Below are 11,473 nucleotides of genomic sequence, written 5' to 3' on the forward strand. Positions count from 1 at the left end.
ATCCAGGGAAAACACCCCCATGTAGTCTCTATCATTCAGACTTTTCTACGAGGTTCTGGATGACAGAGACTAACCGACCCATGTAGTCTAAATCATTCAGACAACTATTCTACAAGTTTCTGGATGACAGAGACAAACTGACCCATGTAGTCTATATCATTCAGACAACTATTCTACAAGTTTCTGGATGACAGAGACTAACCGACCCATGTAGTCTATATCATTCAGACAACTTTTCTACAAGGTTCTGGATGACCAAACTAACCGCCCCATGCAGACTAATATTCTACGAGGTTCTGGATGACTGAGACTAACCGCACCATAAGATAAATGATTGTGACCCGACCCCATTCTTTTTCATGAATTGGGGATCATGATTACAAATGTATATAATTAATAAGTCAGATATAATTGTAAATTTTGAATAACGTGGCATGTTATTATACTACAGATCTATAAGAATCACATTAATGTTGAGAATTTCTAACTGAAGGGTGGACAATAAATTAGTAACGATTAGTATCCCCCTTTTATGATTAAAATGACCACCTCATTCCGTTTGTGAATATATAAAGAAATAATTATGAGAATATATAAACTATTAACAGTCACTATATGTTTACAAGCCTGGACATAAAGCACTGGTCACAGACTTTGTCAAACAGAAAATGAAATGGGGTTTAACGTCCTTTTGTTCTGCTCCGACTGGGCTAATGAAGACGGGCCTAAGCCATACGGTGCGCTATGAGGGAAAATTTGTCCGGACAGCAGCTCTACGGTCTACTCTTATATTGAATTGCAACTGTCAAGGGTTCTTTTACATGCACGTCAATGTGTACACAGGACCTCGGTTTTTTGTTTCATCCAAACGACTAGACAGCTGTCTTTGTCAGGCCATCCATCCTGCATCACTGACAAGGTGAAACCACGTCGGAAAATCTGGATGAACTTTCTCGGCCAACGGTCAAGGGTCAAGGGTTCTTTTACATGCACACAATGAGTACACTGGACCTCAATTTTTCGTCCCATCCGAACGACTATTAGTTATGCCTTGCTACACCACTGACAAGGAAGAACCATGTGGGGAAACTCTGCGTATGCAGGGATCAGACATGGGATCACCAGGTTAGCGAGCCAACGTCCTACTCACCGATCCACTGAGGCTCCCTTGTTAAACACAAATATATTATATGAAAAATCCAAGGGAAGAATGATCTAAGTCACATTTTTGACTTTTCGCATAAAAGGCAAAACAGACTTTTGGACGAGAATGCTTTACGCGAACAGAACAACGAGTTTGTTTAATTACAACTTCAAAATGATGTTTAATACAAAGGATAATTACCAGTACATTTGACTTCAACTTTTCACGCAAATCAAATTTAAATACAGGGTACGATGGACTTGTATTTGTCTGGGAGGCCATTTCAGAAGGGCCTTGGTTCGCTGTGACTTCGATCGTTTTTACCTGAAATTGGTTGTTCCACAGAAAGCTTATACAATTTGCTACCAGATGGTGCCATTAACTGGGCTTTGTTGAAAAAGTGACTTAGATTGTTCTTCCCCGGGGCTCTTCATATAAACATGTCTGACAATGTCTATCACTGTAACCAGGGTATCATTTAATCTTGTGTATCTAGCACTAATTTCTTTCACATATGTTTAATTTCAAATTTTTGTTTAAAAATTCGTAAAAACTGTTTAAAATCACCATAAATCATCTAATTTGTACTTGTGTCCAGTTTAAAGCTGACCATTCAATTTTGATAATGAGTCCAATTTACAAGTGTTTAATTTCTTAATCACTGTTGAAAAATAAACAACCTAATTGATTAATGATGTATAATGATTAATGTTTGGACAGTGGTCAGGAAATTAAATGCTTGTAAATTGGACACTCATTATCAAAATTAATCGGTCAGCTTTAAACTGGACACAAGTACAAATTAGATGATTTTTGGTGATTTTAAACAATTTTTACGAATTTTTAAACAAAGATCTGATATTTAACAAATATGAAAGAAGTTAGTGCTAGATACACAAGATTAAATGATATCTGGGTTACAGTGTCTATGAACAGGTGCCCTACGTCCAGCTTTGTATATATGATTTTATATTGACACTGACATGGTCTCCTAATCAACTAATACTTCAATAACATATAATTCATAGGAGAAAATAATCTTATATGAGAATAGTCTCCCTTTAACTGTTTGTGTGAGAAAATAGCCACTTCACCTTGTAACCAAATGTAATAATAATAATAATAATAGTAATAACAGCAGTTGTAATCTAATCGTGAAAATATGGATTTCTAAATGAAGTAGCCTAGGCCACAACCTGATTAAAACACAGATCTTATTTCGTTTTATTTTTTATAGTTTAAAATTTTCACAACACTAGGATCTGGAAGAGTTGTTATATAACTGACTTTCTGGTTTACGGGAGGGATTAGCCAATGAAACGATCTGTTACGGTAAACCACTAGAAACGTCAACGCTGATTGATTAATCAATGTCTTACGTCATAGTGTCCAAAGTCACTCGTATAACCCCCGATGCGACCTCTCACTACAACTTGTCACATCTTCATGTAGTAGAGGCCATCGAAAAAAAAAGATATTTTGCCAGGCAATGAAACATACGCCCACAGCAGCTAAATCGTCCAAGCTGTCGACAAGGGTTGTCACATATTTATTTCCTTGTAGGTAATTGGGGGCCTTTACAAGACAGTTTCACACAGATCAGATTTTAATTTTTGTCGTTTGAGGGTTCCCAAGTTGCAACAAAGTGAAACAAGGGCCGTAACTCTAGAAGTAATTGACGGAATAGGCTTCTTCGTGTCACTAATTTAAATAATGCATATAAATTTCAGAAAGATTGGATGATAACTTTTGGCATAATAGCGTCCACAAGGTTCAACAAAGTGAAACAAGGGCCATAACTCTAGACATAAATTAAGTAGACTTCTTCATCTCACTACGGACATGCGTGCGGATGGACGGACAGGGGTGATGGCAATATACATCCACATTTCCATGTGGGCGTATAAAAACGAAATGAAATATAGATCTGTATTTTAATCCAACTGTTTATAGTATGATGTTATAAACCCTTAACCTTCGTTCTCTATTATATATCACAAATTTAAAACCTCTAATACTGGGTGATATGTCTACTAGTCCGCTCTAATAATAATAATCAAGCAACAAGAGAATCCAAGTCTAAATAAACAAGTAATTGTATTCCTTAGTCCAGTTTATTTACTAATTGTCATGGTAACAAAGTCTTATCTGTTGCAGCATGAAGTAATATCAGTTCTATTTATGGCCGCAAGCCCCCCCCCCCCCCTTACCCGTGAAGCTAATATGAATTGGAACGTTTCTTCTCCGAGAACATCAAATAAAATTCTGCTTCTTATATATTGGCGAAAAAAAAATAAATTAAAAGCCCTTGGTTCCTTTTCTCAACATTTTAAACAAAGCACGGCTAACGAGACTCTTGAGGTTACTTGGATATCAAGACCCCTAAATGATTTGACCTTTAATCATGCTCATGCATGTTAAGATATGTGTATGGTATATTGTATACCTGGCAGTCATGTATAAGGCCTGATAAGTCTGATAGGGGTTAGATCTATTTTATGAGGCCAACTTGGTCAAATACCACGAGATATAAACAGGGCTAGCGATAATCTCAACCCTTACCCTAACCTACAATCTCGCCAACAAATCACATGCCCTAACCTTATTTACATCTCAGCGACCTTGACAGAAATTGAGTTGGCCTTAACAAATAGATCTAGCGGCCTGATATGATTAACAATTAAACAACCTGACAAATTAATATAGAGAATGACCAAAATATTTTAAATTCCAGAAAAGCATTTACATGATAATATCAATTTTACAGATATAATTGGTGGACAACAAGGCGTAAAATGTCCTAATAATATGTCCATTTTATATCTCAAAACAATTTCTAGTTCATTGTTCATGCTATCCATCCTATAATAATATCAACCAATCAAAATTAACATAACAAAGATATCAACAAGTGAAAACAATTCAAACATTAATTATATAATGTAGTCAATATATCGCATAGCTCATTCTTTTTATTTCCCTTGTGGTTTTCAATTTGCTGCGGAACTACCATTAGCTGCGGAACTGCTATTTGCTGCAGAACCACTGTTTGCTGCAGAAGAGTTGCCATTAGTTGCAGGTGCTACCTGAGTTGAACTTGGACTAGATGTATCTTTAGATTTATCTTTACTTGGTGATCCTCCTCCCCCTCGACCTCTCCCTCTTCCCCTGTAGCCTCCCCGACCTCGGCCTCTCCCAGATCCCTCTCGCCGAGGTCCATTGTTTGTTCGAGGCTCGTCTTCTTTCTGCTGATCTTTTGAATCGCCCGATCTTTCCTCTGATTTGCGAGGACTCCTGGGTCTGTTGTTCCTCGGCCTGTCGTCTGGTTTACGTGGACTTCTGTCGTTTCTAGGTTTACGTCTGGAGTTGTTGTTGTCTTTACGCTCGTCTGTGCCTGGATAAAATAAATAAATAAATATAAACATAGGCTGCAATGAAATATATGCACACTGACTGACTAGTCGTTCAAACAGTTATGAGCTTAACAACTCATCGAGATAGGTTGCACACCAAACAGTTTAATCGTTCAAACGGTTATGAGCTAAAGAACTCACATACAGGTGGACCCCTGATCAATTCACTTTAATTAAGAGTGGCTATGAAGACGCGGCCCCGAGTTCACAAAGCATTCCCAGACTTAAGTTAAGAATTTATTCAACTTTCAATTACTGTTTATGAGAAATATCTTTGATCCAGAAACACAAAACGTTGCAGACTATAGTTTCTTATTGATGTATTTGATACATTAAAACAACAAAAGTTTTATAAAGGGTTTTAGTTAAAATAAGGCTAACAAGTTTGAGTAAATTCTTAACTTAAGTCTGGGAATGCTTTGTGAACTTGAAGCCTGGTTATCCCGAGTGTCAGTGACTATTTTCGTTCATATTGAACTCTTCAGACTGATTAGACTCACATGGCAGGCGTTTTTAATTTATACTATTCCGACCGGGTTTTCCATGGTTACTAATTGGCAGGGTTACCGGGGTTGGCCTCTCGACGGGGTTTGCGAATTTAACGATTTAAAACCTAACTACTTTATGGAAACAACGACAAATGTAAACTTGGGCACCCCAACCATTTTTATTTTTGTTATATATATATAATATATATACAAATCTAAACTTGGGCACCCCAACCATTTTTATTTTTGTTATATATATATATATAATATATATATATACAAATCTAAACTTGGGCACCCCAACCATTTTGTTATATATAATATATATATAATACACATACATATCGTAGGTGAAGTGTCAAAAGGGTGTATGTCTGGAAATTAGTCAAATACACTTTTTGGCATTTTTAAAATCTCCCAATTAATATGGACATTTCTGTCTAAGCTGTGTATATCTACGCCAATTAGAACTGTTCTGGGTATCATGTGTACAAATGTTGTATCTTGATTTGTGGAAATTTTGAAATGCAAAAGGTTCTATTTCTTAATCTTTAGAAATTCTTAGATACACCTTTTGGACACTTCACAGACGATATACAGTTCTTTACAGCGCGCAATGTGAACACTTCACTGACGATATACAGTTCTTTACAGCGTGCAATGTGTAGTTTGTGTGACTCGTTGTCCGCAGGTTAGTTTAATGTGTTTTATTTGTGCGTAGTGCAGTCCTCCTGTTTTGGTCCTGATCAAGATGATATTCTTGGTGACTGTCTTTATTCTCGCTCCATGACAGATCACCTCATATGATCACATGACTTACAGAGAGAGAGAGAGATATGGGGTTTAACGTCCACTCAAAACAAACTGTCAGGACTAACATATAGTTCAATTTTATTTCAATATTTCGCTTGAAAGTAGGGGTATTTAGCAGTGGGAGCAAACCGGAGGACTCGCGGGTAAAACACGACCCTACCCCTTGTCACGTACAACCAGGGAATCGAAACCACGTCAGTTCAACATGAACGCAACACAAATCAGGCCATTTCATGACTAACCGGAGATCTAGAGAAAACCCATGGGGTTGGAATGACGACCCTACTCCATGTCATGTGCAAACAGGGAATTGAAACCGCGCCACTTGACTCAATGACAGACTTTACAATCACCTCGTCCAATCGTCTTTGTTCACCCAACCTGCCTCATCCAATCACATTTGAATCTTCCCTTCATCAAATTCAACCTGTCAAGAATTGTTCCAGGTGCACCCCAGTGTACACATGGATGGTATATCAAAGAACAACATTCATAAAGAAAAAATAAACAATTAAAACTCACTGTGATCTGTAGATTTTGGACGGTTTCTGGGTCCTCCCTAAAAAAAAACAAAAAAAAAATTAAATCAATAAATAATTTTTGTAGGTGAAAGGGATTTGTAAAACTTTACCAACTGGTCCCAGAGTGATTGCTATGATCAACAGTGGTGCTGGATATTGCGACTATAATCACGATTTGTATCGCTATTCATAACCAGGTCAATATTTACCAAGAAAAAACAATGGAATAGATGAATAATTTTATTTTTATTGGAGTCCCTAAAACCTAGAAAGACAAGCCAACAGTGAGGCTGATGTCCCCCGCCGAAAACCCGAAATAAATAGATGACACATATTAATTAAAGATACATTATGTAAGATTTAGATGAAGAACTAGCCATTCTTGCTATAATAGTTCGAAAGTAGATGATGTAAAATGAATAATTTGAAAATTTCATTCAAATTACTCTATTGCAAGCGAAGATATTAGCCTTTGAAGGTTTGACAAGACGTGTGCAATAATTTCAACCACCGTACTGGTTGATCGAAGCTAAGTCTCGGTCCTCCATATTTGATTAAATCAAAGTATCGCCGAACCATTCTAATCTATTTAATATCGGAGAAATCTGATGCCATTGAGAGTTGATTAAGGCCTGGATAAGTTAATTAATGTCTAATTAATACTTTAGAAAACATTTCAGGCCTAAAGAAAGACCTGCGATAGGCAGATTTAGCTCTTGTATAATGTATGTTTAATTGCATGTTTATCTTTCTCAAAAGTATCGAGCAATTAAGCTCATTATCATCTATACAGATAGAATCAAAGTCAAAGAAATTGCTTAGCTTTAGCGGGAAATATTAACCAATGAACTCAGTTAAGACATTCACCTAATGAACATCAAGTTTAAACATTCTACCTTAATTAAAAGCAGAGTTGTTATGTTCTAATGTCTTGACCAATCAAATTGCTTATAAAACTTATTCAAGGTTATGATATAATGAATCTATACTCAGAGTTTCATAGCGCTCACTTAAAGATACATTATGGGAGATTAAAGAGACGACTGTTCTCACTAAAATAGTTAAAAACAAGATAATGTAAAGGGAATTTGCTGAAAATTTCATTCAAATTGATCCACTCTGAACCGAGATATTAACTTTTGAATTTTAGGCGTAGCCTCGATCATCATTACTAAAGTCTGTACGATAAAAAACCTAGTCTCGATTATCCATTTCATGATTTAATCATGAATGGAAGTCGAACAGAATATCGGAAACTAATCCAATAAACATCGCAGGCTAGCGATGACATCAAGAGTTGATTATGGTCTGGATATGTTAACTAATGTCTAATTAATAGTTTATATAACATTTCAGGCCTAAAGAAAGACCTACAATTGGCAAATTTAGCTCTTGCATAGTGTATGTTTAATTATAACCAAAGTTATCTTTAAGCACATTGCTTTATACAGTGTTACCTACCCTATTTATACGAAGGGAGTTTTGCAGACGTTGTTGTAAGTCCGCTAAATCTTGAGCAGTTAATTCAGTATCGTCAGATTCGTTCCCAGCATCGCCATTTATACCATTCACTGGTACTAAAATAAAAACAGAGACTAATCAACACAAACTATGTCATTTTGGGACTAACATATGGTTCAATCACTATTTCATTTATTCGGTTAGTTCGTAGGGTAGGGGTCTTTAGCAGTGGGAGGAAACAAGAGAACCCGGAGAAAACCCACAAGGTTGGACAGGCGACCCTACTAGACGTTATGCTTCAGGGCTAGAAATTCACACAAATCTCTAAGTCCAATTCACGCAAGGATTCTCACAACAGCTTAAGCTGCGAATTTTTGTAAAAAAAAAAAAAAAAATCTCGGAGAATTTTCAAGGTTCAACTGTCTATTGAATGTCAGTCAAGGTGTTTTGAATCAAATTTGTATAGAATACTACATGTATAATAAAATAAAATATTTGTTGTGTTTTTGTTTTACTGTTTACTTCTAACTTATAATTTTGACAAGTTTCTGGCTGGCCGTTGTCTTTTGCTGTTTTTATGTTACGTAATGAATTTTGTGGAAAATTCCCCGATCACGACAAGACGTCTTGGAGAAGCAGAGCACCGAAAGGAAACTGTATTTTAACAGTGCAACTCCATTTACATTTGTATTTATGCATTGAATTTCAGTTATGATACAAATTTATTTGTTTCCTAATCAATTATTTTATCTCTCTTAAATAAAATTTAAAAAAAGAAACTGCTTTAGCAGGCCAAAATTAAAACGAAATAATTTTGAGTTCCATTTTATCCTTACAAACGATTTGATTCCGCTAGTTCCACATCTATTCTGTCTCTGTCAAGGTCGGCCACCCGGTTTTTTTTTTTTTCACTTTCATTTGTGCAAACATAAACTATATTCCTTTATTATAATACTTTGTGCGGTTATCAATTCAATTTTTCGGAAATTGACATGGCTTCTGGAAGCAAAATCCAAACGGTATCTAAAGAAACTGTTATGAAGTGGTGTAAGAAACTAAATGAAAGCTACGAGTTTACATTTGATTCTGAAAATAAACGCGTAATTCACGCTGTGTGCAAGGTGTGCCCAAAGCACTATAAAGGAATTGAGGCCTCATACAAAGGTAAATATCGCAGGATTCGCACAGATTGCATATATGAGAATCCTCATAAATTCTCCCAAAAAAGGACGAACTTCTAGCCCCGTGATTTAAACTATTCGGCCTCGGCTATACCCATTAATAAATCTTAAATAATCAACAGAACAATTAAGCCCCTTTAATTTCTACAGAATCCAATTTGGTTTTTTCTTTGAAATCAACTAGCCATCTTTCGTTACACATTTTAAAATAAAATTCTATCCCTGCTCCGTACCTGATGTTGTTGTTGTAGGTTGTGTTGAAGTCGCTGATTGGTTGGTATGTTGGTTTCTATGGTGATTAGGATGAGGACGATGATCGTCATGACCTGGTCCGCTACTAGCAACGGAAGATGTTGACGGACGCCTTGTGCTGTATAAATGTCTTACTGGAATAACTGGAAATAAATAAGCCAGATAATGAAACGGTGAGTTAATAACCCAGATAACAAAAGGGTGATTTAATAACCCTAATAACTGTGACAGCACCGATTGCATTTTTGTCCATTTAGAACTTCTGGATTGACATGCAAGCATCCCCATAATACAAAGCAGGGGTCTCAATAACTTTTCAAACTTGATTAGCAGAACTGCTAATCAAGTTAGATAAATTCAGGCAAATTTATTAGCAATGTCCAGTTTTGATTAGCCGTGTGTGAATATCCATTGACTACAATTTCGGAAAACTGTGATTGAAGTAAAATCTATCTGTTGAATTTTACGATATTATGCAAAACTTTTATTTCACTATTTCAGTCACACTATTTCAAAATTATTGTCAAAAATATTTCATTGTCTGCTCATTGCTGTGTACCCTCTCTCATGACATATTATTATGTGTTATAACCGGTCAAAACGTAGTAGTACTAGTAGGCCTATTGAAATAATATCGAGGACATTTCTGGGTTGATTCGTCTTTTGAACATTCAAAATTCACGACCATGCTATTTGTTGACGTAATAGCCATTCACTCGTCTGTGCTGATTTCAATCAAATAATATTTTACGCGTCGATGCATCGGGAGCTAACAGTAACATCAATACTTGCAATTGCATCGATGATATGTCGGTAAATTTGAAAGACTTTAGCCTACAACTACGATAGGAAGATCGCTGTCGTCGATCGAAAATTCCTTGCTGCAAATCTCCGTTATAAATTTGTCATTTAGTACCCGCATTTTAGCAGTAATAGGTATTAGATACTAGATGATCGTGACTAAGCTGGCAAAGAAATGCCGAAAAATCACTATAAAAACTGTCCACAAATCTTTACAGTTAAAAAGTGGACATAAAATTAACCGTGTGAAAAATAAAAGAAGCAAAATTTATGATTAGCATTTGTGCGAATCAAGTTAGCTACTTTTTAGAAAATTGATTAGCAACGGGCACGATTTGATTCGCAAACTGCGATGAGAACCCGGTTATCGAGACCCCTGGAATTGACTTATTATTTCATAAGCTGGCGAGTACAACAAGCAGTTTGAAGGAAAAAGATTGGAACTGGGTTAAATAATTTAATTCTTTTGAGACTGACATATAGAATTTACATTTCCATGGTTACGTGTGTAATTGGGGAGTGGGGGTGGGTTTTTAACTACCATCATCAAATCGAGGATTAATCACAGGGTTTACTTCTCATGTTTCTGCGGTTTCTAAATCTTTAAGTTTTCAATTTTAAACAAACATTGTTCATGTGACTCATGTAGCTTTTTACTTATCACAACCCACGAGTCTCTCTGCTTCAGTGAGTAAGGAATTGGCTGGCTAACCTGGGTGCCCCATGTTCTATCCTTTTGTTACCCGAGAAAGTTCATCAAGATATTCCAGGATATTGGGACGAAAAACTGAAGTTCTGTGTACACATTGGCGTGCACGTAAAAGAACCCTTGGCAGTAGGAATTTGATATAAGAGCAGGTTGTAGGGCCGCTGTCTGGACAAAATTTCCCTCATAGCACACTGTATGGCGTATCCCCGTCTTCATAACCCAGTTTAGGAGCAGAACAGTAGGACATTTTAATGTCCTACAGTTCCGGGCCCTTATTCACGAAAACTTAAACTAAGTTACAACCGAAATTTTAAGAAATACTGCAACTTTATTGGATATATGCAAATTGATTTTACTGGTCAGCCAATCGAATAGCAGTATTTCTTAAAATTTCGATTGTATCTTAGTTTAAGTTTTCGTGAATAAGGGCCCTGCTCCTAAACTGGAAAAACCCCATTTTATTTTATTTATGAAGACCCCCTAAGAACTAAAAATAAAATTTGATGATCATAGTCCTAGTAGAATAACAGAAAACATTCATGTACTTACTTAATCCAAACTTTTTTATTTCCTGAAATGATAATAAATAAGACATTTATATATCTGTGGTCAAGTTCTAATCACATTCACAGTGGTTAATTATGTTCTTCCAGAACACCCTCTATATCAACCCTACAAGACATTCTTTCA

The sequence above is a fragment of the Patella vulgata genome, chromosome 9 (assembly GCF_932274485.2).
Source record: "Patella vulgata chromosome 9, xgPatVulg1.2, whole genome shotgun sequence".
NCBI lineage: Eukaryota > Metazoa > Mollusca > Gastropoda > Patellidae > Patella > Patella vulgata.